We start from the raw sequence: 7,607 nt of genomic DNA, 5'->3' as shown, positions 1-7,607 counted from the left end.
ATATATATATATATATCAGCTGTTTCCCACCGAGGCAGGGTGGCCTGAAAAAGAAGAAATACTTTCATCATCATTCGCTCCATCACTGTCTTGCCAGAGATGTGCCAACACTACAGTTCAAAAAACTGTACAGGCACTGTACTTAATAAAAAATAAATATTAATTTATTTTGTAGTGTATGAGGAACACAGAAAAATTCTTATGTTTGATTAACTAGAGGATGCAAGATGACTAAGTATACCATGTAAAACTGAAAAAAAATTCTGCAAAGGCATAAAAGTATTATTTAGATTTAGATTTTTTATTTTGACAAATTACATGGTTGTACAGGGGAATATAATAGTTGGATGTACATGCCAAAAGCCGCTCTGTATACTGTGCATTTTGGGCAAACTTAAAGATTAACTTAAGAATAGTAAGGCAATAATACATAGTTCATATGGTCATCAAATGAGTTAGAGTGAGTACAGGAGAATTGAATATTATATCAGGTGATGCTACATGGTTTTGATAAGTCTAGTAAAGACTTTTTACATAATTGAATTAGTTAATAAAGATTAGAGTATTAGAATGTAACAATTTAAAACAATTTAAATATGATGTAATACAGTTTAGTACTATTTAAAACAATGAAATTTGGTATTACAATGGAACAATTTACATTATGATGTACTGTATTACAATCTACTGCTATTTAAAACAATGAAAAGAACAGAAATCCTAATTTCAAAGTAGTAAGTGGTTGAGCATTCAGCAGCACAATATGAGTAGCTTTTGAGAAACTGGCAGTGGTTAGGTATGGTTAATTTTGAATGATGAGGTGATTTGTTATTTGGGCCTTAAACTGATTTGCAGACAGGGGTCCTTTAGTGTGTTCTGGCAATGAATTCCAGATCTTCGAGCCTTTTACGTGCATAGCATTTTTGCATAGGGAGAGATGGACACTGGAGTTATCGAAAAGTGATGTGTCTCGTATTATGGTTGTGTGTTCTGTTATAGCTATCAAGGAGGAGTTTGAGAGGAGGGTTTACATTAGAGTATAGTGTTTTGTGTATGTAGTAGGCACAATAATAAGTGTGCATGTTTTGTATATTTAGTAAGTTAAGACTCTTGAAAAGTGGTGGAGTGTGTTGTCTACTGCAGGAGTTAGTAATCAATCGCACTGCAGCTTTTTACTGGGTTATTAAAGGCTGAAGGTGATTTGCTGTGGTTGAGCCCCATGCACAAATACCATAGGTGAGGTAAGGGTAAACGAGAGAGTGGTACAAAGCTAGAGGAGATGACTGGAGTGCATATTACCGTATCTTTGAAAGGATGCCTACTGTTTTGGAGACTTTCTTGGAAATTTGCTGTATGTGTGTCTGAAATTTGAGACTGCAGTCAAGGTGGAGACCTAGAAATTTGCCCTCTGCCTGTCTCGAGATAGGTCAACCATTAATCAGGGGCAGGTTTGATATAGGCCTGTAATTGTTCAATTCAGTTGGATTACCTCCTTTGAGGATCAGGGTGACTCTTGCAGTCTTGAGTATGGATGGGAAGGTGGAAGATTCAATGGATTTGCTAAAAAGAGTTGCAATAATTGGTGACAACACATGAGAAGCTTTTTTTTATACACGAGTGATGGTAAGTTAAGTCCCCTGTCTTGTTCTTTAGTGTTTTGATGATAAGCGAGATTTCAGTAGGATTTGTTGGGGCTATAAATAGAGTATTTTTTTTATATTTTATTTAAAACTTCAGGTACATATTGAATTTAGGCACATATAGGTATATGTAAAAATACAGCTGAGAAACGAAGGTAACCGTGACTACACAATCCACTCATTGAAAATTCATATATATATAACATGTAAAACAGCGCCTCCACGCTCCTAAATATAGGTTACACAAAAGAAACATTAAAAGAAACATAAAGAGGCAGCACATGCAACAACACTACCCACATTCCCCCCTCCCCAACCACACACTAGACACACCCAACCATACCTGAACATTCCCCATACGTTACACATCTAGGACCCGACCTGAGTCCACTGAATCACTATACAAGAAAGGCTTCGCCAAAATCACAATCTAAACGTTGCGACCTAGTAAGGTAGTCATAAAAATCACAGTAGAAAATTATGATAACCCCTTACTGTACATACAGTGGTCTCCTCCTGAGTCCCACCAACACACAATACATTGTCAGAACATACTTCGTTCATACTCAAAATATGTCTCTTTCCCTGGGAGACCAGCCCGTTCCTACTGCTTACAACTACAGTTTCCACAAATCCCCCCAAGGTAAAAACCCTGTAACCCTCTGGAAAATCCCTCTCCCACCTTCCCCTGTATATTTCTTTATTGCGACACTTAGTTTTATAAAAAGTTGCTGCTAATGCCTTGTGCCGTTCTCCTACCATCGTCTCTCGCATCGCCCATGACATATAAACAAAATCAACACTTACATAAGCCACCGCACTTTGAACCCTGTCCTCCACCCCTCCCACATCCAGGCTTAATGCCCTCAACACCGATAACCCCCCCCCCACACCAATCGAAACACCTTTCCCATCCATTCCCTCACGACCCCTAAACGCTCACAAAAGTAGACTACATGGAAAGCAGACTCCTCTTCCCGCAAAACGTACGCACCCCACCTTTCCAAATCCGTCTGTCCCATAAAACCACTCCAGACGGTAAGATCCCGTGTAGAAACCAAAACATTACTTCCTTCACTTGCGGTCGTAGACGCAACCCCTTCAAACGGTGCCAGATGTTGTCCCACCCATACATGGGGTACGCTCCTTCCACAGTGACTGCCACCTGAGGCTAAACCCTCCTCTCCACAGACCCCACCCGAATGTTTGTTGTTGTACTGGCCTACAAAAATTCCCGCAAAATCGCTTCACAATCTCGTAAGTCCTTCCCCCTCCATCACTGTTGAATGTTCCCTCTCACCTTACACAACCCCCCCCTCCCTGCACTCCCGCCTGAACTCATGCTTAACATAAACACCCTTTAACCTATTACCCAGGAAAATTAACCCCAGCCCTCCCTTGGCTGCCGGAAGTGTCACTACCTCCTTCCTTAACCAATCACACCCTGAACCCCATATATACCTAGAAACCTTACCCAAGTCTCCAAACATCCCCAGACACCAAAGGATTCATTGCAGCTACATGCCATATTTTGCTAAACAGAAGCACATTTATCACAATGACCCGCTGGTGTAAAGTAAGATGTGTCGACCTTAACCCATTCAAGCTCCCCAGCACCTTATTCACGACACGTGGAATTTTCCTCCCTCGCAATCTCCACATCAGCCATATACACAATCCCACAAATCTTAAGCCTATCCACTACACACCACCTCTCCCCTCTATACACATGTCCTCCCCCTTTCCACCCACCCAATCCTAGAAGTTTAGACTTATCCACATTCACCTTCATACCTGTCGCTGCTCCAAAAACATCCACAGTTCTCCCCAAACCCTCTAAACCCTCCCTCCCATGCACAAGAACCATTGTAGCATCAACATAGCCTATGATACCTAGTCGTCCACCACTCCTATCCTCCCACACACCCTCGCAGACACACCTTTCCACCGCCCTATAAAAAAGGGTTCTGCAAACACGCGAACAGGATTTGTGACAGAGGGCATCCCTGTCACAAACCTCTAGCCACCCTCACACAAGTTCCCACCCTCCCATTAACCTGCACACATGTACCGGCTCCCCTATATAACATACGCGCCCATTGCACAATTTCCTCCCAAAACCCCTGCCATCTCATAAAGCTCCTCAACGCTGTTCTCTCAACACTATCATATGCTGCTTCCCAATCAATCGCTAACACCCCTCCCCCACTCCCACACCCTATAAAATGTCTGATGACCCCACGCCCCTCATACATAGAACGCCCCAGCACCCCATATTGTCCCTCGATGATTACTGATGACCCTCTTTAAGCGATTACCCAATATCTTTGCAAATATTTTGTAGTCCCCACACATGAGCGATATCATACAGTAGTCCCGTACTGTTGACTAACACCCTTTGGGACCAAAACAACAATTGCGGTCGCTTGCGACACCCCTAACTCCCCTCGCGCCTTCATATTAATAAATAAAGATACCAAAAAGTCCTTCAGGACACCCCAATGTTGCATGTAAAAGTCACTGGGCAGACCGTCTATACCAGGGGCCTTGCCCCGACACATGCCCATTAGAGTCGCCCACACCTCGGTGATGGCCCCTCCCAACATTGCCCTATCACCCTTGTCAAGCACACACTCCACCCAATCACCCATCTCCTGTAATGCCCCTTCACTCACATCCATGTACCCACCCATCCCCTCATTCATTACCAATTCTTGCCCCACTGTATACCCCGCCATCGCTGCATGCACACGCAGTCCCACCATTTCTGTTGCCACTCGCCACCACACCTGTCCATGCAGAACACACACTGATGGCCTATCACCCTGTAGGACCTGCTCCAAACCACCCATCACCTGCACTGTGTCAAACCTATCGTTATGCAAGTCCCTGAGTCTATCTTTCAAACCCACATTATCCTCCACTGGGTATCCCCCAGCCCCTCTCCTCCATAACATTCCTGCAGTTGCCCCTCAATATACCTAATAAGTTTGTAAGCCATTTGACTCTCCTGCCGCCCCTGATGAACATAAAATTCCTGAATCCTCGGCTTTGCACTTGTGTCCCACCACACCAACACATCTCCCTTCCCCTTCCCACCATCCCACAACCCCTCCCAGAACCTTGCAAATAAGACCCCCTCAACATCATGTAGGAGATGTACCTTCAGTTTCCAATAACCCTTATACCTATGCGGCAATCCCTCCCAAGCCAAAACCACCAGAACACCCCTGTGGTCCGAAAACCCCACGTGCACAACACGGACGCTCTTCACCACAGCTTTCCTAGTGACATAAATCCTATCCAGTCTAGCTGCATATCCCTGCTGCAGAAAAGTGTGTTCAACATCCCATGCTGCACCCCTCACATCCACCAACCCCACCCCTTTTAACAATTCATCCAATACTCCCGAACAAAACCCCGCCCCTCTGGGTTCCACATCCTTATGGCAAATCACACAATTCCAATCCCCTCCCACCACCGCGACTGCGGATAGGGATCACAAGTGATACACCAACACATCTCGAACAAATTAATTTTTAACACTACCATCCCCCTCTGCCAGACCATAAACACACACTAAGGACACCCTCTCCCTCCCCCACGACCCATCCACATGAACAGTTCTCCTCTCCCCCCCCTCCTCCCAATGGTGAACAGTAAATGGGCTAGCCCCCCTTAGCAAAATTGCCACATCTCCTTTCAAATGCAGCGAGTGAGTTGCATAGACAACAAAGCCCTATATCACCAACTCGCATCCTGGCTTGTGATTATGTTCTTGGACGAACACCACATCCACACCACACCGAACTATAAATTCCCGAAACCAAGTGCACTTCCGTTCATTCCGCAAACCATTAGCATTTATAGTGAGACTCTTGAAGCCATGAGTGGAGGTTTACCTTTATGCACAGTTGAGCCTCTATTCCCATTCCTCCGAACACCCCCATGGACCTCTGTCGGGCCCCTGGGGCCCCCTTTCACAGGTCCTTTACCCCTGGGCCCTCCAAGGCCACACCCATCGACACCGGCCCAAACCTTCTTCCCTATACGCTGTGTCAGTGTAAGCACAACTTCCATGTCGGCAGGAGCAGCTGCCCACTTCCGAGACACTCGGTTCCTCTTCCCAACAACCTCCTTAAAGTCTGCTTCATGCACCTCCGCCACTACAGTTCTGATTTGCAAGGCAGCATCCACACTATTCTCCGACACATCCACCTCCACATGCCCAGGGTTCTCAACAGACTCCAGAGCACCCACAAGGCCCTCCACAGAGACGTCTCCCAGAGTACCCAACAGGTCATGGAGCACCGAATCAAAGGTGACCTCCTCGTCCTCTCCTCCACCAAGTGGCACCTGACCCACGGTCACGTGTTCCTGCCCGGTAGTCCCTGTTCACCTGGCAGTGTGGCGCACCCACTCTCCGATGACATCGCTTCATCTACTTCCACACTCCATGTCTTACATCCGAACGACTCCACCACATGTGCCACCACAGTCGTTCCCAGGTCCTCCAGCGATTCCTCATGTTGATCCATCTCCTGTGCGTCCCGTCGACGAGAACATTGCACCGCAATGTGGTCACAGGCGCCACACAATCAACATGTACATCGTTGCCCTGTGTATGTCACCAGCACCTGCATCCTGAAATCCTCCAGTTGCACATAAAAAGGAATGGGATGCCTTAAAGTCATCTTCAAAGAGAAGCTACCCTCAGGCATCCCCGCATACGAGCCCTCCTTCCACATACCCATTGTTGCCAAAAGAACAGTCCGTATTTCTCAAATAAACCTCGCAGGTCTGCCTCATCAGCTTCAAAAGGCACGTTCCTAATTTTCACCCATGTGAAAAATCGGGACACATCATGAAGTCCCACCATTACAGCTGGATTCACAGGTATACTAAAGTCTTGATATCTGGTGATGATATCCTCATAAACACTGGCATTACAGAACTTCACGAGGATCCTGTAGGCTCCATTCAAAGTCACTCCGTACAGCTCTTCATTTGCTATACTGTATGTATCCCTAATAACAGCCGGCAGTAAAAGCTGAGTCGAATGAGCATAAACAGCCCCATGAACCACTTCAATGTCGACAGTGTTCACCAAGCATCGACCCTGCTGCGCCATTTTGTGAAAACCAAAGTGACACCAACTGACGGCAGGGGGCAGTCTCTGCTCACGTCCGCTCTTCCCAAGGGTCAAGCAACGAATGAAAAATAGAGTATTTGGGTAGTTGCCAGTGAGGTAGTCTTTTGGTTGAATGCTTGAGTTTGGGATTTTACTTGCTAGTTTCGTTCCTACGGTAGAGAAAAAGACATTAAGTTTGTTGGCAGAATTAGTTGGCTGTAGGAGAGGTTCATCTGGTTTAGTCAAGTTAATCAATCTGTTTTGTGACAGCTTTTTTTTTTGTTCCTATAATTTCAGATAAGGTTTTCCAGGTCTTTTTCATATCAGCTTTTATGTCATGAAATCTGTTTCCATAATACAGTTTTTTTGACCTCCTTATTAGGTTGGTTAGTATTGACGAGTAACGTTTTGTGAGATCCTTTGTTATTAGACCCATTCTGTACTGTTTTTCATATAGATTTTTTTTTTTGAATAGATTTGAGGATGCTGTTTGTAAGCCAGGGGCTGTTTAGTCTCTTTGCTGTGATATGCTTAGTTTTTATTTGGCAATGCATGTTATAGAGTTTTTTTTTGTAAAAAAATATTAACACATTCATCAATATCGAAGTTGTCTGCTAGCTCATTTTGCCAGCCAGTGTTACTTAAGAAATAAAGTTACTAACAGATGACTCGTCATGTATTCGTAATGTGATCTTAGTTGTGTCCTGGGGCACTTTACACAAGTTGGTTATGAGAAAGATGGGATAGTGGTCAGTGGTGTTATCTGTGATTATGTCTGCTTTTAACGGGGTTATAGTGTTTGTCCAGATATGGTCTAGTAATGAGGCATTTGTTCA

General features: G+C 44.8%; 1 protein-coding gene across 1 annotated transcript in view; it reads right to left on the bottom strand.

Annotated features, from left to right (window-relative positions):
- LOC128685415 (hydroxylysine kinase-like) overlaps nucleotides 1–7,607 on the bottom strand; it is a 64,943-nt gene that overhangs the window by 11,642 nt on the left and 45,694 nt on the right. The gene's annotated exons all lie outside the window — the stretch shown is intronic.

Source organism: Cherax quadricarinatus, chromosome 8 (assembly GCF_038502225.1).
Source record: "Cherax quadricarinatus isolate ZL_2023a chromosome 8, ASM3850222v1, whole genome shotgun sequence".
Taxonomy (NCBI): domain Eukaryota; kingdom Metazoa; phylum Arthropoda; class Malacostraca; order Decapoda; family Parastacidae; genus Cherax; species Cherax quadricarinatus.
The sequence above is the reverse complement of the archived record's forward strand: the minus strand, read 5'-3'. Positions and strand labels throughout refer to the sequence as shown.